Source organism: Mustela lutreola, chromosome 11, assembly GCF_030435805.1.
Source record: "Mustela lutreola isolate mMusLut2 chromosome 11, mMusLut2.pri, whole genome shotgun sequence".
NCBI classification, from domain to species: Eukaryota; Metazoa; Chordata; class Mammalia; order Carnivora; family Mustelidae; genus Mustela; species Mustela lutreola.
Genome location: NC_081300.1, coordinates 12,156,063 through 12,178,798, shown reverse-complemented (window position 1 = coordinate 12,178,798; position 22,736 = coordinate 12,156,063). Strand labels below are relative to the sequence as shown.

Sequence of the window (22,736 nt, the reverse complement as noted above, 5' to 3'; positions counted from 1 at the left end):
TTTCTCTTTTACCTGATTTGTCAACTTAAAAAAAAAACTATGTATTTTTTGGTTCACTTAGTTTTTGTTTTGGCACCTCTTTTTCTAAAAGAAGTATTTTATTTATTTATTTGAGAGACAAAGCAAGAGAGAAAGCACACACACACACACACACACACACACACACACGGTGGGGAGGGGCAGAGGGAGAGGAAGAAGCAGACTCACTCACTGCTGAGCAAGGAAGCCTGAGGACAAGGGCTAGATCAAGGACCCCTGCGATCATGGACCTGACCTGAAGGCAGAACCGCTTAACTCACTGAGCCACCCAGGTGGCCCCTGACACCTCTTTAAAAAAAAAAAAATCTTGAGGCAGTTTTAGGATTCCCCACTCCCTTCTCTGGGGTGAGGAGATCAGTATTTGTTCAAATAAATAAGTCAACACATTCCCTATAATAACAAAACAATCCTAATTCCTCCCTCCTGTCCCTATATTATTGTCATTTGTTTTACTTGTATGTAAGTCAATCTACAAAAAGGCACAAACTTTCAGTTATAAAGAGATATAATTTCTGGGAATTTAATGTATAGCACGGTGACTATAAAAAATAAGAAAAATAAAAGTTTTTATCTTACCTTCACTTATTTCTTCTTTGATGTTCTTCCTCTCTTTATGTAGCTCCAAATTTCTAATCTATATTACTTTTCTTCTCTCTAAAGAACTTCTTTTCACATTTCAGGCAAAGCAGGTCTGCTAGCTACAAATGTTGGTTCACGGGAGTTGCTTGGGTAAAACCTAAGACTGGCTTCCTACACGGAGGGCAGGAGAGACCTAAGAAAGAGGCTGCCTCTCCAGACCCTTAGGTAGCAGGTTTCACGAGCAAGGGAACTTACTTAATGAGGCTTGTTCCTCTTAAGGTGGCAAGACCCATGTATCTCGACACCCACTCCCCAGAATCTGACACGTTTATAGAGAGGTTCCATAATGGGGTTCCACCACGTATACTGCTCAGATGGCCTCAACGTTTGCTCACTCAAGGCTGCATCCTTGAAGACAGCTGTGTGGATGGGACGCTATTTGCTCACTTCAAAGACTGAGAGGGCACCGGAGCCTCCAATAGCCCCGGGCAAACTGGAGGGTTAAGCTACGGCCATGTTCTGTCCTTGAACTCCCCGGACTCCCCAACCCTCAAAACCGCCTCTTATACCTCTCACACCCCTCCCTTTTCTGTGCACAGCAGGGGCAGTGAGGGCCTCTGCTAGCATGGACAGGGCTCTTTGGCTGCACTGGAGGGAGATACAACAGCAACAATGCAGGTTTGAGCAAGAGAAAACACAGATTAACATAATGATCACCAGAATAAGGAATTTTTGTTGTTGTTCCCACCAAGAGCCCACTGATTTACTGAGTCCTCTAAGCTAGGGGTTGGATTACACAGAGATTTCATTTGTGTCCTCTTGTGATTTAAAGAGAATACGTTATCAGACTCATCAGGTATGAACACATAACCCTCCGTCTCAATGATGCAAGTACCTTTTTGGAAGGCAATAATGATGGCCAAGGCCACTCTGTTCTGGAAGACAGCTTTTCCAATTAGAGACCTTTAGTGTCTGGTAAGGACAGGCATTGCCAGCGACCATTTAAGGCTCATCAGTGAATTTTGTAACAGCTTCTATATGTCCTGTCACAATCCTCAAGCCAATGGAGGGGGCAAAAATGGCAGCCAAATGCTCATACCAGTAGAAAACAGAATGCGCCCTCTTTCTTAAGGATAGAGAGCTTGGCAATATTTATTATTGAGGGGCGGATTCTCCTCTGTGCCCAGGGAGAACTGAGGGTGCAGTGACCCAACCACTCAAGTGTAAGCCAAGGACAAAGATTGTGCCACATAGCCTCTGGGTCCCATTCAGGGTCACCAAAGAACACCTGAGGAGTGATGGGTCACTGCCAAACCACCTGCTATCGTTTAATCTGACAGGATGACCACATGGTTCGAGTGATCTCAATCCTATATTCCTAATACAGTTGAGTTGTTTCTGTTTAAAGCGATTTTTCTGTTCCCAGCACAGGAAAGCCCTGGTACTCAAATGACCATAATCTTTTGGTGAGCCACATGAACTTATCCCAAGGCTGAGTGCACCACCCATGGTTCTGATGGTGGTAGTTTTAGGATCTTCCTAATCAGCAATGGGATGGGCTGCCTGTGTGGTTTGCCAGAAAAGGATTACCCATGCCCACCATTCCCGATCGTGTGTGCCACAGGCCAGTTTTCTGGATCAGAACCGGTAATATCAGATGACTTAGGAGTACAGATTCTAGGTTGTTTCCCTTAATGTACTGTTCTAAACTTTCCAGTCTCCTCCCTGACGTGGTGATACCCACCATGGCAATCTGACAAACTTAGAGAGGGGCAGCTGCCAACAAACCATAACCTTTGGGCTCACTGTAGAAAAGTATTTTCATCAAGTGCCCACCCTGGGATCAGACACTACAGAAGGAGCAAAAGTCCAAAGGTGAAAAGAGAGATATTTAGTAGGAACTTGTGTGGGAAGGTCCTCTTCTTCTGTAGTAATTGTACCTGTGGCATGATCCTTAGATATTAACATGTCCATAGCATTAGAAACTTCACCTAGTTGTGCATCCATACATGTTAGCTGGGGAAGGCAGAACTCAGGCATGAGGAGAGATGGTGGGGTGGGGTATATCTGATTGGCCCTCCTGCATTCTCCCCTCTTGCAATGGTGTGTGTTCTATTCTAGGTATAGGGTGTTTCCAGAGGTCCAGCTTGCAGCAGGACAGTGGGATCCTAGTGGAGACTGAATAGTTGCCCCCTTACCCAGGAGTTTAGAAATAACTCATCCATCCCAGTGGGGCATCCCGTTGCAAATTTCAGTAGAATCTCCTTTCCCAGGAGTGATGGACCTGGTATTCTCAGCAGCATAGCATGTTGATCTGATCAGTAGTGAGAGTCTGGCCAATTTCTGTCTTCTGTGACTGCCATACCTTTAAGGTGTTGGGTGAGTTGGCAGTGTTCCCAGTCTGGCATAAGGGGAAACAGACTGTACTGGGTAATCATTCAAATGTAGTGGAGCCTGGACAGTAGTTGAGTCCACTTAGCCAAGTTGGTTTTACCTGTTAGAAATTTAACCTGCTGCTTTAATACTTCGTTTTTCCTTTCTACCAACTCTGATGCTTGTAGGTTATAGGAGACACAGAATCTCCATTCAATGGCATGTTATTTTCCCAGTTGTGGACATCATGACCTGTGAAATGGGACCTCCAATGACTATTTGATGAGGGTATCCATTCACAGTACTCGGTTTCTCTAATCCCTTTGTGGTGAGAGCCTGATTTTCACTGTGACAGGGGGAAAGCTTGGGTGAGACCAGAAACAATGTCTACATAAACCAAGTTATACTTAGAACTGTCATTTGAAGGCAGGGGACACTATAATCAATTCTCCAATCTGTCACCAATTGAAAACTCCCATGGATGGCCTAAGACTCCTTTGGCATTTGCCTTGGATGTTGTTTAGAATGCAGAGGACATTCTGTTACTGCACTACTCAAACCCTGTATTTCAAGGGTAATCTAGGGTCCTGGGCAACACACTGACCTAAGTGGGCACAACAGTGGTCACTTTTCCTACACAGCTAATCTGATTTTTCTCCTGAAGGGTCAGTTGCTAGGGTTCCTACATGAGCTAGGGCATTAACTTCTTGAATGCCAGGAACATTTGTTCTGTTCCACGGTCGATTCCCGCAACATCTTTTTCTCCATTATCCTCACTTTCGTGACGATTCCAAACCTTGGTGTCCCAATCAGGCTTTGTCACAGCACCTGGACCTTAATCCCCTCAGCCTGCACCCTCTTAGCTTTACTGAAGTGCATGCTAGGGTCTCCAACTGCTTCTCCTGCTCTGCCACCTTGCCTGTCATCCCTGAAGCCAGTAGAACTGTGGATACCACCCTTCTTCCTTTCACTTCTCTAACTCAAGCTTCAGCCTACCCAGTCCTGGGGCAGCCGTTCGCCCCTGTGTTCACCTCTCTCTCACGCACAAAGAAGAATTGTTGATTTTTCAATCTGTTCCTGTTTCACTTGTTGTTAGGATGGAGAGACAACTTCCACAATCTTCACCTATGACTTCTTCACTCTTTCTTTATTAGCATTCTAGTTACCTGTTGCCATGTAACAAAGTGACCAAAAAACGTGTCAGGTAACACAGTGCCAGGTTGCCCAAAAACAATGCAGGAATTTGGGGGCAGTCAAATTGGTTGGTTCTGTCTCTAGGTCTTTCACAGGGTTGTGGTTGCAATGCGAGTCAAGGCTGGAGCCGTCTGAGGCTTCATTGGAGAAAAGTCCACCTTTAAGCACAGTCATGTGATTTTTTTTGTCAGTCACATTGTAAGCAGAGAGTTATGGGAAGAGGACGCCATGACAGGTAATGATTCTGGAGAAAGGGGAATGCAAGGCAGACCAGGTTGGATAAGTATGACAGATCTCACGAAGGAGTTTGGTCACTTTCTTCCAGTGGAGAACACTTGCAGGCTTTGAAGCAGGGAGGGCATGGGAAGCACTTAGTAAAAACTGTTTGGAGAAATGGAATGTTCATTGCTTTATAGTGTGAGATCAAAAGGTGTTGATTAGGCTGGCTGGGTGGCTCAGCCAGTTAAGAATCCAACTCTTGATTTCAGCTCAGGTCTTGATCCCAGAATTCAGGAGATTGAGCCCCATGCTGGGCTCCATGCTCAGTGTGGAGTCTGCTTTGGAGTCTCTCCTTCTTCTTTCTCGGCCTTTACCACGTTTCTCTCTCTTGCTCTCACTCTTCCAAAAAATTAAATAAAAAAATTTTTTTTTTAAAGATGTTAAATAGCAGGTATAGCAGAAAGACCCATTGGTAGAGGTTTATGTCAAGAGAGACAGAAGGCTCAACAGAACTCAGCTGCCCCTCTGCCTGCAGATCTCAGTAAGCTCTGAGCCTCCGCAAGTTTTGGGGCACTCTCTGGTCAGAATTAGTCTCTGAGCTAGCTTCAGAAACTAGAGAATGTGTCCCTGGGCTGGGCTATGCTATATATCAAATATCCAAGCATACCAGCCATTGTATCCTTCTGCTTTGGATGTTTTGTGTAGCTCAGGCAATAGGAAAGTTAATATGTATCAAACACTTATCAGCGGCAATGCCTGCTTTAAGTGCTTTATGTGAATTAATACCTTTAATCCTCATAAGAGTTGCTTGATACGTTACTATTATTACTCACATTTTACAGATACGATAACAGAGACTCAGAGTGGTTAAGTGGTTCACGGTTACAGAGATAATAAAGGGTGATGTTGAAATCCAAGCCTAAGAGTTAAACCAAAGACTTGATCTCAGCCTTCTCATTGATGCTACTTTCAGGGAAATTGCATAAATACTCAAGTTTGGAATTGTGCTTAGATGAATTAAATCTCTGCTGCAGACAGCTCAGGGGAAGTAAGCATAAACAGTCTAATCTAGCAGCCAAGATAAACCATGGTCTATTTTTTTACTGTTTCTAAAGGACATTTTTCCTTGAGTTCCACTGATGCCAATAGGATAAGAGAAACGGATTGTCAAAGTCCCATGTAAAGGCAGAGCATTATTGGTAAACACTAGTGTAATTCTTCATGTTAAGCAGCCTGTTTTGTTCTTTCCACCTCCAGAATCCCTGAACCCCTGAATGTGTCCCTTTTCCAATTCTCTGTCAGATGATTTGCCTCTTCCTCCTCAAACTCAAACCACACCATAACACATGTAATTAGTCCACTACTTATCGAGACAGAATCTGTATGTCAAAGCAAATCAGTTACACTGCTACAGGGGTGCGGCTTAAACGGGGAATAAACCAATGTAACTGACACTGACAATCACCTTTCTTTTTTGTAACACATGTATTCTAGACCAATGGATTACGAAATATGTATCCAAATGTAAGTCTGTGTTTATTCTTCTCAAAATGGGAGTCACATAATTCATATTATATACATATCATCAATTTGTTAGTCTCTAAATCTGTAGCTGTTACATAGCTACTTCTGACCTACACCTATCTCTACTTAACGAGGGCCTTAGGTGTTAATTTTGGTAATTCTCAGCTTGTCGTATGAAGAATGAGCTTTGTCTCTAATTGGACTTGTACAGAGTATGCATCATAAAAAAGAAAAACTAAATATTTTTTCACTTTTACTAAATTAGGTGTATGAACCCTTTCAAGCATATTATCTTATATTTATACCAGTTTTAATAAGTTTGGAAGATTAAGGGCATTACTTCTTGAACAAAGTTGGAGAGAATCGAATGCTTTTTTTTTTTTAGAACGAGTTACAAACAGTATCTTCATAGCTGCCAGGTATGTCATAAATTACATTTTTCCACACTGTTTGTTTTTAAATAAAAGGATTACATACATTGCCAATCTGCTGTAATCTCACTAAATTGCATTTTAACCAAACTCTACAGAATATAATTAAGAAGGGCCTCTAAAGATGATGTAGGCGCACACACAATGACCAGCCATGGTTTCCAGTTCCTGCTTGTACCCACCAGGGAAGAAGCAGATGGTGCCTTCTTTGACACTAATGGACCTTACTCTTTTATTTATTTTATTTTTTTTTAAGATTTTTTAAAATTTATTTGACAGACCAAGATCACAAGTAGGCAGAGAGGCAGGCAGAGAGAGAGGAGGAAGCAGGCTCCCCACTGAGCAGAGATCCCAATGTGGGACTTGATCCCAGGACCCTGAGATCATGACCTGAGCTGAAGGCAGAGGCTTAACCCACTGAGCCACACAGGAGCCCTGGACCTTACTCTTAATGGTGACTCCTGTAGCCGGAACACAGAGGCCCTGGGAGTACCCAGTGCAGCATAGGAATTCTTCCTGCAACAGCCTGACGGGTGCTCATCCAGTCTTCCTGACTCAGAGCCTCTGCTCTTGTGTTTCTCTCTGCTTAGAATAAAAGCAGAAGATCTACTTAGACCTTCGCAGGGGTAGGGCCTCAACTTTAAGCTGACTCAGATAATACTTCCTCAGACACTTACCCTGGTAAATGAAAGAAAGAAAAGAAAAATTCCAGCAGCTCCAGTGACAATGGCTTCTTACGCCATGGGTTAGGCATTCCATCGTTCGGAGCTCTAACTGTTGAAACATCTGTATTAATTTGCGAGGGCTGCTGTAGCAAAATGCCACAGACTGGGTAGCTTAAACAAAAGACATTGATTTTCTCACAGTTTTAGAGTCTGAAACTCTGAGACCAAGGTGTTGGCAGGTCTGGGTTCTCCTGAGGCATCTCTGCCTGACTTACAGATGGCCGCCTTCTGGCTGTGTCCTCACAGTTCTTCCTCTGTGTGGAAACATCCCCGGTGTCTCTCTCTGTGTCCACAACTCCTCTCCTTACAAGGACACCAGTCAGATTGTATCACAGCCTGCCCTGGAGGCCTCATTTTAACTTACTCACCTCTTTAAAGGCCCTATCTCCAAATACAATCACCTCGTATAGTAATGTGGGTTAAGCCTTCACCCAATGAAAGTGGACGGGGCACAAATTCACCTCAACACCATCCTTTGCTCAATGGATTCTTTCCGATTTCAGGATGCCCTCTTTTATGTCAATACTTGTCTTCGCAGCATTATCTCATGCCCCTCATGCACAATTCTTCACTGAACTTATTTGGAAAATGTCTACTCACTTACTGTAGCAGAGGAGAGAGTGTGCCTCTTCTGTTTCCTACTGCAGTCGCCACGAGTGACTGAAGTCCTCATTGGGGTCCTCTGAATCCTTTGCTGCAGGATTCAGCAGGACCTGCTGAATCCTTTGCACCACACCAAGGTGGACATTCCTGTTGATTGCTTCCAACCAATGACACAATGCAGCAATGACACTAAGGCCGATTCTTTCCTATGAGACACATAGCTCCTCTGGCTAGAGACTTTGGTTTGAGGATTCTCATAAGTCTCGGGAGAATGTCTTAAAACTGTTCTGCAGGCTCCGACTTTCCTTCTATCCCTCTCCATCACGGCGGGGGAGAGCTGCACTAGGCTGATAGCTTCCCATCCTCCTCTGGCCGCCTTCTCATTTTCCCTCACAGGCATTTCTCCCAATAATCTCTTGCACATCTAATCATCTTGACATCTTATTGGAGGACCTGGACAATTTGCCTCCACTGAGTAAATGATAGAGGTCTTCTCTTTTCTGAGAACGTGACTTAAATTGAGAGAATGGATTCAAGAGTGGAAATTCTAGCAGGCAAGGGGAAATATATATGTTTTAGGCAGCCGAAATACCCTTGAAATAATTCAGCACTTATAACAAGTACATGAATTTAATTAAAGTGTTTCTGAGACTTCTAAATAAATCATTAGACATTTTAAAGTATAAATTTATTTTATATGAAATTTTTATCCTGAACACAAGAATATTTTATTCCTCTTTATACTTAAACAAAATATACACTTTTTTCCTCCCCAAATTATCAACAACAAGTCCATAGGGATCTGCAGGGATTAAGACCACACATTCAGGATAAAACCTTCCCATTTGAGCCTTCAGAACATTATCCTCAAACCTAGCCCGAGTCCCACAGCCCCACTAACCCTGCCTAGTCTGAGACCAGCTAGAACTAATGTCATTAAGCCCATTACCTGTTTGTGTCAATCACCACGGGGAGTCCCAGGCTTCCAGGTTTCCCTCACTGCACACATTTTAATCACTGTATGTCTTTGCATACCCTTTATTATGTCTCTTTCTTCCATCTTCCATAACTCCTAAAACCTCTCTAGTGAGCCCTCTGGAATTTATGGTCCATCATAAATAAAACTCCCTACTCTCTTCTTAAAAATTACCTTCCATCCACTCTCAATGGAACTTAAATCTCCTGTAAGGATGTGGCTTCCTTCACTGGTACTCACGCGGAAGCTGTTTTGTCTCCATCAGCCCTCATCCCAGTGGGCTTAAATCTGGCTAAGTGTTCTCTTTGTCCTCACTGCCAATTAGAGGCTGCAAGCCCTCTATTGTCCTAAAACTCTGAAACATTGATTATAAGGCCATTTGCCTTGGTCACGTATCTCCAGTCCCTCACTAAATCTGCTCTAACCACAATGGTCTCCGGGATTTTCCTCAATTTCACTGGAAAATGCCATTGTTGGGATCATAGTACTTCTTACTCCCTTTCCTATAACATGTTCTCAAATATTTGTTTAAGTTGGCTTGTCTCTTCATCATCTTATTTAGAATTTTTTTGGTCAAATGTCAAAGAAAGGTATTCTCTCTGGAATGTTTAACATGGCAACTGCTTTCTACAACTTTTCTTATAATCCATTGCTTATATTTTCTCCATGACACCTGTTTTTATTTGTATCCTCTATCAAGACCTTAAACTTCAAAAACATAGATTATGCCCTTCCCCGATGAATAACTAGAGTCTACTATAGGATAGGTACTCAACCGACATTTACTAGATGAATACAGTAAATTGAATATATGGAGATTATATCTTTCTCCCCTCCGAAGGATAAATTAAATACTCTTTTAAGAAAAATCACATTGCTATCTGTACTTCAACATATTCCTGTTGCTTTTTCTTTCTGTTATGTGTCTAATATTCAGCTAATAATGCAAACATGAATAAAGCCCGATTTCTTACCTTGACATGTATGTTTTCTAGCTATAAGACAGAAATATATACAGATTATCATAATAATAGGGATAAATATCTATGCATATAGGTTTTACTTTTCTCTGGCAACTGTATATAGGATAGATTTGAGGGGGACAAAAGCAGAGACCAGGAAACTAATTTGAAATGCACACTATAGCCAGAGGACTATGATGGTCTTAGGTGTGGATGTAGATTGGCTTGTAGGAAGGGCACAGTCTACCCGATGTAAATTGGCACTAGTAGTCTCTTTTTATTTTTTTAATTTAATAAGAGAATACCCAACTTTTGTAGCAACATGGACAGGACTGGAAGAGATTATGCCGAGTGAAATAAGTCAAGCAGAGAGAATCAATTATCATATGGTTTCACTTATTTGTGGAGCATAACAAATAGCATGGAGGACATGGGGAGATAGAGAGGAGAAGGGAGTTGGGGGAAATTGGAAGGCAAGGTGAACCATGAGAGACTATGGACTCTGAAAAACAATCTGAGGGTTTTGAAGGGGCGGGGGGTGGGAGGTGGGGTACAAGGTGGTGGGTATTATAGAGGGCATGGATTGCATGAAGCACTGGGTGTGGAGCAAAAATAATGAATACTGTTATGCTGAAAATAAATTAAAAATAAATTAAAAAAAAAAAAAGAAACCCTAAAAAAAAAAAGAAGTAAGTTTCTTGCTGATAATCATAGGCAAGGGGTTCCAGCATTAAGTAAGACATCTGTGAGAGCTTGGAATATTCATAGAAGGGAATGGAAGAGAGAAAGATAGTGTTTACAAGTCATTGGAATGAAGACACAAACGTCTTGGGGAAACAACCTGCATGGTTGGGTAACATCCTCCAATAATCCTTAGCCATCCCCAACCACGAATGTTAAGGCAGGCGTTGACTGATCCTGATTTAGAGTTTTACTAGGAAAGTGCTGTAAAACAAGGTAACTGAGAGACCAGAGGGGAAAGAAGTAGAATTGATGATTGATCCTGCTTTCTAGATGGGAAGGGAGGGAAGAAAGGCCAGCAGGAGTTGATAGAAAAGGAAGAAAGGGATCAAGAATCTTTAAATTTCTTGCAACCAGAGTAGAAATGATAGGTATAAAATCATGGGAGATTTGGGAGGATGGGAATTCAAGATTAGAGACGGTTCTTGGAGAAGAATCTTTCAGGAACATTTGTTCCAGATGATTTCATATTCAAGAAATTGTCTGATAAGAAAAGGGGTAAATTTTATTAGATTTAAGGATGCCCATAAATTTGAGAGTAGGTAGGGTTTGGGAATCCAAAGAAAATATAGAACTATTATAGTTTAATGTCTAGACAAGGGGTCTGAGAGAGAAATAATGTGTTTGAGGGCACACAGATACTTTGTGGAAGAATCTGGATTGGAGCAAGAGCCTCCTGATGGAGAGAGTAGATTTTTTTAGATTTTTTATTTGTTTATTTTAATGTTGCTTCTTGTTATCTAATAATGGGGAGTATGGCAATGCCTTCTGATTCTTTCCTGGAGTTTAGGAATCAAGTGCTTGAGGTACTTGGTGGGCTCTTTGTGAATAATAAACAGTAGGCAAAGTAAGCAATGATAAGAAATGAAGATTTGCTTTTCTTTTGCTCATGAATTCATTCTACATTTTTTATTAATAAAAATCCTCTCTCTCCCTTTTTGCATATACATCTTATAGAAGAGGAAAGTTGTAAGGCTGGTTAGAGATTTCAAAGGAATTTATTATTGTCTTTTATTACTTTCAAATATTAGTCCAAGAGGAAATCTAATAAGCGTATTATTAAAAAAGGAAAACAACTTACATTTGCATATTGAGTTGTATGTGTGTTTGTGGCATTGCTGCAAACATTTTCTCCAAATTTCCCATGTTGACTCAAAGTTATTCTAGAATTCCAGAGTTGGGCCGCTGATATGCTGATTACCTGTCTCCCGTGAAAAGAAAAGTCTACTTTGAAGGTGGTTTAAGGAGCAGCACCATGCACAAATTTGCACACATTATTAGCTCTTTGGCAACAGGTGTCTTGGGAACATAGGACAGGTAACACAACTCACTGAGCTGACACCCACAGTGGATTTTTAGTTAGCTTTCAAAAGATAAATAAAATTGCCTTCTCATCACGTGAGGAAGATAATGCACAAGCACATGCCAAAAGACTGTGACTAATTCTACAAAGTCACCTGCCACAAGGAGCAGTTAAGCATACTTGGACTCTTTGTAAGGAGGGAGGTACTCTTTTATAGTAATAGTATGAGTAAGGTAATTTACTGAGTCAGTAATAAATTTTGGCAGATACAGTTAACTCTAATCCCCTTAGATAATTGGTATATATTATTAGTTAAGTAGCTTTAAGGCCTAGTGTAAACTTAGGTTTTACATACACCTAGATACACCTAGATAAACCTGTATCATGAAACTAATGATAATACCTTATACTAGCAAGTTGAAACCACAAATACATTGAAAAAATCATTCACCATGCTCATTGGGATTTATTCCTGGGATGCAAGAGTGGTTTAATATTTGCAAATGAATCAAAAGGACATATATCAAAAGAGAAAGAATAACAACCATATCAATAGAGGCAGAAGAACCATTTGACAGAATTTGTATTAAAAGTGTTAAGGAAATACATTTATTTATCTGGTATGTGAGGCATATGAGTTTAGAAAAGCATTCAAGGTAGGTGATGCTCAACTTGATATAAGACTTAGAATTTGGGACATGTATGTCAGGTAGAGGAGCATGGGGATATGAAAGAGAGAAGTAGGTTTGGGGAATAATAGCTACTTTTTAATTAATGGAACATAGGATGTGTGTGAAGTAGGGATAGAGGCAAAGCTAAGGCTATGCTGGAGGTAGGCAGGGTCACAGTCCTAAAGCAATAATTGATTAGGTATAGGTTGAGATCAAAATCAATCAAGGAGTATAGGAATTGGAAATATTATTATGCACAACTGAAGTAAAACTTAGAATTCACCAATACTATTCTCTGTAAATATCATGGAAACTGCAGTGGAAGTATTATCTTATATAATATGGTTAAGTTATCATCATTTTCCAATGAATAAAAATGCACAATTTATCTCAAGAGACATGCTTCTTTAAATGACATTGTGTGGCTTATTCTCAGTCCTTAACCTATTTGGTTATTTTTCAGTATTTTATACTATGAAATATTATCATCATTGAAAATCTTTCTGATTGGCCTACATAAAACTACACTATCTAATCATTTCTCCAGTGCCTTCTTCAAGCCTGTGCTTCTAGCTTTAGCTAACATTTCTCTTGCCCTTCCAGTAAGTAAATGTGTTAACTTTCCAATAACCTCACTGTGGGCCACCATGATTGCCCCTACACAGCACACTTACCTTCACAGGGACAATCACCTCCCCTCTCGCACTTGTCAAAACCTATTCGAGTCAAGCTCCAGGAAAAATGCTACTCTTTTTTAAGTTCTAATTAACCATTAAGAGGTCTTCCCTCTTGATCCCACAGGTGTATAACTCTTTAATCCAAGACTAGTCTTGTTACCTTCTCTCTTGAATTATCTATCTGCCACAGAAACCTCCAACACAAGATGTTAAATTATTGAGGGTTCAGGCCCTGACCATCGTCATGTTCCCTAAGACATCTTCTTTGTTCAGTTGCCGATTTCTGCATCCCTCCCTCCCACATATCTCAGGTGGTGGACCTCTGCTAGATATGCAATCTAACCCCAGTGCCCAGCACTAGTTTTGAACAAACCAACTTTCAGGTATCATGTATTTAAGGCATATACCTATGGATACATTCAGTTTTGTTCTAAGATGCGGAACTGTCTACCAGTTACTCAGACTCAGCTACTCAGCCGATCCTTCCCCTATTCCTTTACCCTTGACTGTTCTGTTAATATTTATGGTAAGGAATAACATCTTCAAGTCCTTTGGTCTCAAATTAGTGAGATCCAGGTCACTGATTGTTCAAGTTCATAGACAGTAGCTGTTCAATAAATGCCTGTTGGATGAGTAAATGAGTGTGTGCATGAATCAGTGAATGAATGATAAAGACTCGGTAGATACACACATTGATTGCCACTGTCCTGTGAAGGACACTCAGCATATATGCCACCCCTCAGGTATAAACTTTTTTTCCACTATGGGGTTTTCCTTCTGATCAGAAGGGTGTGTTATTTGAGGAATGATCTGCCAGAGTAAATCCTGCCCTCTCTGTGTGATAAACTGGAGGGGAGACTCCTACTATAAATGAACTATCTGGTATTCAATAATGTCACTACATGCATAAGCGTGGCAATATAAACCTTTTAAAGCAGTAAGGGAACCTCATGATTATTTACAATTTATTCTTTACACAAATGAGTCTCCTGAGAATAAAAAAAGGTCAAGCTACTTGCCTAAGTTTCAAGGAAAACTGCAGTAGAACTGAGACAAAAGTCATGGTTTTCTAACTTATTATCCAATGTTCCTTTCATTATAAGTACATTTACTTTATGACATTAGGAATGAAGTAATTGAATATAGCTTCATTTTTATGTTTCCCAAATAGTGATTAAATTTTTAGTATGTTATTACTATGCCACGAAATTACCAAGAATCTTGATAAGGATGTATTGTTTAAAGGGTGATTATTTTTTTAATACATCACTCTTTTCTTGACATGAATGAGGGCTTCATGTGATGTTTTTGTCACAAACTGTCGGAGCTGCCCAATAGCTTCTTTAAAAAAGCAGTAAATGTAGAGTTAAAAATTCAGAGTAAATACTTTCTCAATTCCCAAGGCAACAACTTACAAAGGGAAAACAACAGAGGCCAGTGGAGGAGCCCCTAAGATGCCTGTTTTGTGGCCCTAGTGGAACTTTGCACTTCCTGAAATCTCTGGAGGAAGGGAAGCCATTTGTGTTAGTACCGCTGGGGTGAGATGGTCCCTGAGAGTAAGTCAGGGGACTGCTTTGGATGTTGCTCTTTGCTCTTTCCAGCCCCTGTGAGACTTCTCAGTGCACTTGAAGCAATAAAGGAAGGAATCAATCCAACTTTTGTGCTTGTAGAGCAGATTCAGAGATATTCTTGTGTGAAAACATTTTGCTTTCACATTGCTAGAATTTATGGTTGTACTCAGTGCTGTTGTACTAGTTGTTGGGACTGCTGTAAAAAAGTACCACGGATGGGGTGGTTTTAACCACAGTTTGTTTCTTTAGACAGGGGTACACGGACTGGCCAGGCTAGCAGCAAGGATCAGGGGAATGTCGGACTTCAGAGAGCTCAGCCTCATGTCTACCCACAGCCATCCACCCCAAGGCTCATAAACCCACCCTTTCGACTAGTACCCTTACCTTCCCAGAGGAAGGGAGTCAAGGCAAGGATGGTTAAGGAGGCTGCAGGGTTGCTAAAACACAGCAGGGTTGCATTTGGTGGGTTTGTGGTGTTGGCCAAAGACTGGATCGAAAAATGGCTCCTCTTCCTCATCTTTGCACCCCAGCAATCTCAGGACCAGAGGAACTACCTTCTCCTGTCCTCAGAAGTCACCCATTTTCCTACCTCAGGATAAACGGAAGTTCCTTTTTTTCAGGAAAGAATTTGTTATACTCTGTTATTGTCCTGCACCCAGGAAAATCCATTTCTCTTAAAAATGTTGACACAATCCTTCGAGAATCCTTTACTGGGAATCAAAGTCAAGCACAGCTGGCAGAGCGTGTGACCAGAGCACTCTTGGACAAAATCAAGAGGGAAGGGGACAACTGTAGAACCATGCCTGTCTGTGGGGAGTTTGCCTCAGGCACCACAGAATTGGGGTGAAAAACTGTGTATTCAGAAAAATCCATTTTGTTAATTTTTGAGAATAAAATAAAATGATACAAACAGTGTTCATGCAATGGGACAAAATCATTCTGATTTGCCATCAGAGTACCTAAACCTGAACCTACTTAAAAATAGATGAGTCAATCTGCCAGTGAGTCTGGGAGCGCCTGGCAATGGCAGGATTTGTGCTTGGATTATTCTTTTAGTAGATCTGACCAAATGGCATTAAAGTGATTTGAACTCTGAAGTTCCAGCCAGAACCTAAAAAGTCTTTTGCTTGGTTCCCAGTTCCCCCGCTACCTGGAAATCACCGAGTTGAAAACGCCTCCAGTTCTAATCCATTAAAGTTAACAACTTTCAGAGCCATTAGAGATAACAACTTCCTCTGTCACAGTTTCTCATAAGAGCCCCCTGTGAAGGATTTATGCAAAAAGTGGATCAAAGGAAAACAAACAAATTCAAATGTTGTGACACACTGACAGGAGAGATGAGAGGAAAGTGCAGGGTCCAGACTTCTGCGTATATTCTGCTCTGACAGGAGTCTGACTGTTTTGTCTTTTACTTCAGGATGGAAATCCAAGCCTGAGAGTGGTGATCCAGGCTTTACGATGCATGTCTGTCTTCCCTTGGTGTCCACAAACAATGGCAAGATGGGAAGAGAGCCCGTCATGGCGGAGGCTGCAGTCCTTTGCTGGAAGCTCCTTCCTTCAGAGTGGTGATGTCCCCTGGACTCCCCCAACCAGGCCTGCCTCTTGGGGGCGTGGAGCTCCCACAGCTCCTCCTTCAGAGGTTCTTCAGGGTGAAGCTGTCTCTTGCCGGAATTTGAAATTTGCTTGTTCTAAGGCTTAATTGTATTATTTGTATTCTTTTCCATTTTCCAGTGGTCAGAGAGCACAGCTTCTGCCTCAGAGAATGTGCCCTCCTCTCTTCCTACCACATCCACTCCTTTCTTAGGCTTGACCCAAATCTCTATCTTTCAACAAGAAACAAAATCCACAATATTGTGAAAAAGAGGGCCTTCCTCAGGTGCTCCATTAAACCTACAGACATTCAACATGTTTTTCTTTATACTGTTGTAGACTTTTTAAACAATTCAATAGGAAAATGTCATGTTTAGAGTACAGGAGCTTATGCTTCCATTCTACTTCAGAAACAGTATACAAAATTGGACAATAGAAACTGAGTAGCTCATGGACACGAAGTCAGACTCAGGACTGAGCTCAAATCCTAAGAATCTAGGACTGGATAGCTCTGTGACTTGGGACAAATCGCCGACATGTCTGCGCCCCAGCATCCCTGTCTCTAGGATGAGGGCGGGGATATTACCTACCTCACAGGTAGCAAGTGTGAAGCTCTTAGACTGACAAAAGTTAAAACATTTGCTATTTCTGTTCTGACCCTTTAAGTATTAATCAACCTGCAGATTCCGAGCTAAACTGTATTCATGTTGCTGAGACTAAAGAAAGAATGCTTGTGTCTCTCAGTTGGCTCACAGAGCCATTATAGACGTACTAGTGACAGCGGCAGTCTGCCCAGTGATGATATTCACAGCCTGTCTGAGATAGTCTGAGAGTCACTTTGGAATGGCAGAAACCAGAGTAAAGGGGATAATAATGGTGAAAGGAAGAGACTTGAACATGTGAGATTTAGGAGGGTCAGTCAGAAAAAAAAAAAAAAAAAAAAAAAAGTCATGTTTTCTGAGTAAAGAGGAACAGGAGAAGAGAACAAGGGAACCAGATCTGGCCAGTCTTACCAATATAGAAAGCAGAGCATAAAGAACAGATGAGAAAAGGTTGTTTCTATGACAAAACAAACAAACAAACAAAATCAATCAATAATAAAAAAAATATATAAATTAGCTTGCCTGCCAAAGCCATGCCTCCCCGCATTCTAACCTGGTGGCTTTGGGTGCTGGCTCAGGGAACAGCACCTGTTACGTCACTGGAGATGTCCCTCTCACCTGTTTCCCTCTAGACAGGCACACAGGCTATGCTGTTGTCATGCTTCTAACATATGAGTAACTGCATGAGTAATTTTGTGTGTGTAACACTCATTTTAACAGTTTATTTTTAAATATTTTGGGCTTACTAGAGAGTTGCCATTTTTATAGATCATTCATCCAGCTTCTCCTAATCTGAGCATCTTATGTTACCACGGTACAATTACTGATACCAGGAAACCAATCCTAACGCAATGCTATTTGCCAGTTTTCCCACAATCAGTACAGCAAACTCCAGGAAAATCTAGCTCCTACCATCACATTGTGGGTTAAGATTCAACATACGCATTTCAGGGGAATGCAAACATTCCATCTGTAACACTAAGCAACCTCTACATCAAGGAATACTCAGATGAAAATTTGTTTGACTAGTAAGTAATGAAAAATCCAAGAGAAAATTTCACTTGTTAAAATGATTACAACTTTGCAGTTCTGACAATGAATAAGATTCTTTTTTTTTCTTTCCCTATAATTTAACAAAAACAAAGTTAATCCTTATGTTTCATTAACAATTAACTTTCAACCATGACATGCTGCTTACTATGTTTGCCCACATTTTTAAATATCATCCTGAAATTACTGGGCCTACATGATGAAAAAAATGTAATAAGTTTCCATGTGGCATGAGATTTTTGAGAATGTGGCAGGATCCTTTGTAAGCCTTATCGCTAACAGAATCTTCTTTCCTTAAATTCACATCATGTAACACCTGTAGGAGGCAAACATTCCCTGATGATAGGAGACTAGACCATGGGACCCTTCAGAATACTGCCCTGTGTCTTTATCCATAAAAAAACAAAACAACATACAGTAGGAGGGAGTAGGGCCATTTGGGGGACATCAGGTCCTAAGGGTAGAGCCCTCATGAATGAGATTAGTGCCCTTATAAAAGAGACCCCAGAGAGCTCTCCTTTCCTCCATGAAAGGCTATAAGAAGTCAGCAGTCTGCAGACTGGAGGAAGCCCTCACCAAAACCTTGTCCTCAGGTTTCTACCCTCCAGAAGTATGAGAAATCAATTTCTGTTGCTTTTGAGCCACCCAGTAATTTGTTATAGCAGCCTGCACTAAGACACTTAGCTTGTTACACATTGTAAAATAGAGTTAAAAGTTGAAGTTTCAAGGTCTTTGTTCCTATATACCACACATCTACAATTTTTTGTCAGATTATTTTTAACGTTAGCCAGAGTGGCCAACAAGATTTACGATCTCACTTTTTTTGGTAATAGTTCAAGTAGCATGTTAGGGGAACTCATTCGTAAGTGGACTGTATACAACCCCTAACTGTGGTTGATTTTGATCATCAGCTCAGTTGGTGGTATGGCTGATCTGTACTTTGGCACCATTAATTTTCAAATCATGTCTATTGCACCATAAGGATGATAAAAGCCTAAGGAACTTGAAGTCAGACCGCATATGACTTCAGGGTCATAAACATGTCATGTTGACGACACTACAGTCTGTCAAGCATTCTCATGCTAGCAGAGATCTTAAATCCTTCATTGCCCACTACTTCACATGATACAGGATGGAAAAGATCCCAAGGTCTTACATTAAGCCCACTCTTAAACATCTTGATCTTAACCACTTTGCAGATGTCTTTTTTTGTTCCTAGCATTACCAACTTTGTCTTTTCAAATAAAATCTTCTCCATTTATGTGCTCCATATGACTTTAACTCTCCCCTTTTAAACCACTGGAAAGAGGTTCTCAGTAAATCACCACTTCTCTTTCAAGTTATATCAATATTTAAAGAAGCAAATTTCTTTTAGCTCTTTCGACTGGAAATGGAATTATATCAATTGTTGACCTGTGAACCATTCCCTTATATATTTAGGGAGTTTTGATGTGAGAAGGAAATGAAGGTCCAGAATTTTAAAAGTTCTCTTTATGATTTACCGTCTATCCTCCAGATCCTTGATTCAGTGTTTTATACGATAATGTTTTTGGTGGTTTGCTTTAGTCTACTCATCACTGTGGCTCCCTTCTTAATCTTGGATTCACATTTTCAGTTTTATGTTTCCAATCTTAAGCCCTACTGATTCTTCAGCTTGTTTCTTGTTATTGCTTTGCCAGACTCCACATCCTTGTTTTGAGTTGACGTTTTAACCAAAAGTTCTGTATGGTCTAGAAAATAGTACTGACTCTTTTTAAATTTTTTTCATTTATTATGACAACTTTATTACTCAAACATAATGTACATCCACTTTGATAGAAAAGGAGATTGCAGTCTTGCCTGCCCTGAAGATATTCAATCTGGTGGAGTAGATAAAAGAACTAGGATACACTACGGAGAGTGTTAGGACTGAGGTTTGGACAAAGTGATATGACACCGCAGAGAAGGCACAGCAAAAGGAGAAGACCCTCCATTAGCTGGGGGTGGAGTTGGGAGCCATCAGAAAAATTGACAAAGGGGCTGGCTTTTTATCTGAGTCAGGAAAAATTAATAGGAGTTTAATAAACTCTTTCTTCCCTGTCTACTAACTCTTAACTTTTGACAAAAGCTTTGATTTTAAAACATCATTTTTTATCCTTTATGTCTTTCTTCTGTTGCCATCCTATTTCACTTTTTTTTCTCATCAGGGCTCACCTTCTTGAAAAAATAGTCTGCTCTATTTTCCTAACAACCAAGCACTCATCCATCACAGCTATCCAGACTCTGCTCCAGCCATGAACAAAAGCTATCTGTCAATTCTCATAGATGACGTCCTAATTGCCAAATTCAATACCAACATTTCTTTCCTATCTTATTTGACCTTTCTGTATCACCTGGCACAAGTTACCACCTCCTTCTTGAAACTGTCATCTACTTACTTTCTTGCCACCACTTTCTCTAACTTTCTTCATCTCTGGGTGGTTTTCCTTAGATAATTTCTCTTCCAATTTGTACTACTTAAAGAATCTTACAGAGCTCTAGGGTTCCCTTGATTAATTAGATACTTTATTTAATAACAGCTAAGTGTATAATCCAGAACTATCTAGAGCTGAGGGCTGGACCTGCATTTGTCTGGAGCAGATGCCCTATCTGCAGGGATATCACTATTCTCATATCAGTGGATACACATTCAGTGTTTGTACAGGGTCTATTCTGTGTAGAGTCTAAGGACAAAGGAGATGTGTACACAACTAGTTAACACATTATATGTGAATATCAGTGGGGTTATATTTGTTTTCCTTCTTCTTCTGTTAATTTTCTTGGATGTCTTTTTTATTTGTTTGGTAGAGATAATTTTGGCTTATATACTTACACTTGCTTTTATTAAATCCATTGGGCTTATGGTTCTTTTCTGTTTGCAATATTTCCAGCAGCAACTGACTCAACTCTTATGCAACTCTTATCCATCATGTATTAGTTACTCCTTCTATGTCATTAAGAATAATGCTGAATTGGAAAAGGATGATGATCTATCCTAATAGTACCTCATTAGACACTCCTCTCCAACTGTATGGTGAGCTATTTATTCAGTCCCCATGACCAGCATCCACTTACCTACAATTCATCAATAACAACTTTAACCAGGCTGTCATTATTTACCAATTTCCCAAATTTCTTTTCTTCATTTTTCTCTTTAAAAAATAGAGCCATATAAAACCCATTATCAATGGCTCATTGATTTTTATGTCCCTCCTTATTTGTTAGCAGGCTTTTATTTTCTCTGCCCTCTTTTTTTTTTTTTTTTTTTCACTTTCAATTTTTAAAAACTCTACTCACTAGTTCAGTCTGCGTGCTTTCCTCTGTCAGTCTTCCCCACTGGAAATTTCCTTTTTCAGATTCTGTTCTTTGGTTCTTAACAGATTTTTGTTTGTTCATATAAGTGCCATACTAGACATTAAACTATTGGAGAGAAAGGAAAAGATGATGTGCATGATTTTAAAGTGAGTGTTTCACGAATGATGTCTTTTCAAGGTGATAATGAGTGAGAATCAAAAACATGTTTTATGAAATTATTTCTTCATGTTCAGCTTTTGGCAGTGCTTATTTTCAGAGATAGTAGTGAACTCCTAAGACACGGAAGGGGTTGGAGGAGCTAAGAATCTTGAGCTGTAGGAGCCACATTTCAAGGACTTTGCTTTGGCTTTGCATCTTGCTGTTGCAACAAAGACCGTTGTCATGGATCAACACCTCCCTAAGTGCTGGAGAAAATGTTCTCCACAAAAGGAGCGCCATCTGCTGAGTTTCATATCTTTTATAATTTTCATATTGTGTTTCATATTGTGTATTTAAATATTTTAATTGCTCGTACCTTTTAGTTTTCTTGTGCTTAAGAATTTTTAAAGCAAAGGGCACTACTACAACACATTAAATAAAACAACAGTTACAGGGAGTTATGTGGAAGGATGTAGCAGAAGTTACCTGGATTCTCCAACAAGTTATTGCATGCCCCTTCCCCTACACAGAAAACAATCTAATTAAACTGAATCTTATAGCTCTATAAAGATTACACTCAGAAATTTTGATTTTCAATTACATTTGATTTGTGTCTCCTAAATCAAAGATACTTTCAAATTTCTTTTCTTCTTATACTTCCAACCATTATATAGACCTTATTCACTATAATTTTACCTGCTTTTTCTATATTAAGAAGCCAAAAATAATTGTGGCATTATGTTATTACATTTCCTTTTCCTTTGAGCATTTCCTTTATGGTTCTCAATATTTGCTGATTCCATTTACTTTGTTATTCTTCAGTGGCACATGAGAACTTACCATCTTACAGCCTCATTAAGAAAGGTTTTCTTAAGACGGAAATGTGACTATATACAGGAAATTTAAAAAAGTGAAATTCAGCCTCAATAATATTATTCCTATATACCTCATCCTTATCACCTCCAATATTGACTTTTCTTTTCTTTCTTTCTTTTTTTTTCATTTTGGAAATGGATTTCTTCTGAAATTATCTTCCAACTTTTTTGAGTCTCATCACTTTCAAAACCTAATGAGGAGTAATGGATGCTGGAATTTCTATCCCACAGTAACAACTAGAAAACAGAATGAAATATATAAATAATTGCTTTCAGATACTGAATAACAGAACCAGGCTCTGACTCTGAGTGGAGGGAAACAAAGTGAGTCTTCTGATTGGCCTTGGCTTTCACTGTGAATTTGCTTTCTGGGCTTTAGTATAGGAAGGGAGAACTCAAGGAGATCACAGAAATTTGTTGCCTTGAAAAGCTAGAGATCAGACACTGGGGAGACCAAAGTGGCAAGTAACTGTGAGGCACATTGGCACAGAGAATGGAGCTCTACATGTAGAGAAGGAGATCAATGAATATTTACTGGGATCACCTGGAGTCCTGCTGAA

At 40.2% G+C, this 22,736-nt stretch overlaps 1 long non-coding RNA gene across 1 annotated transcript in view; it reads right to left on the bottom strand.

The window, feature by feature from the left end:
* Positions 1–625: 625 nt before the first annotated feature.
* LOC131811691 (uncharacterized) overlaps positions 626–22,736 on the bottom strand; it is a 42,122-nt gene continuing 20,011 nt past the window's right edge. The window contains exons 3-4 of the long non-coding RNA XR_009346073.1: positions 11,448–11,567; positions 626–789 (exon numbers count right to left, since the gene is read on the bottom strand). This is a non-coding gene — a long non-coding RNA (uncharacterized LOC131811691). The remainder of the gene's footprint in view (positions 790–11,447; positions 11,568–22,736) is intronic.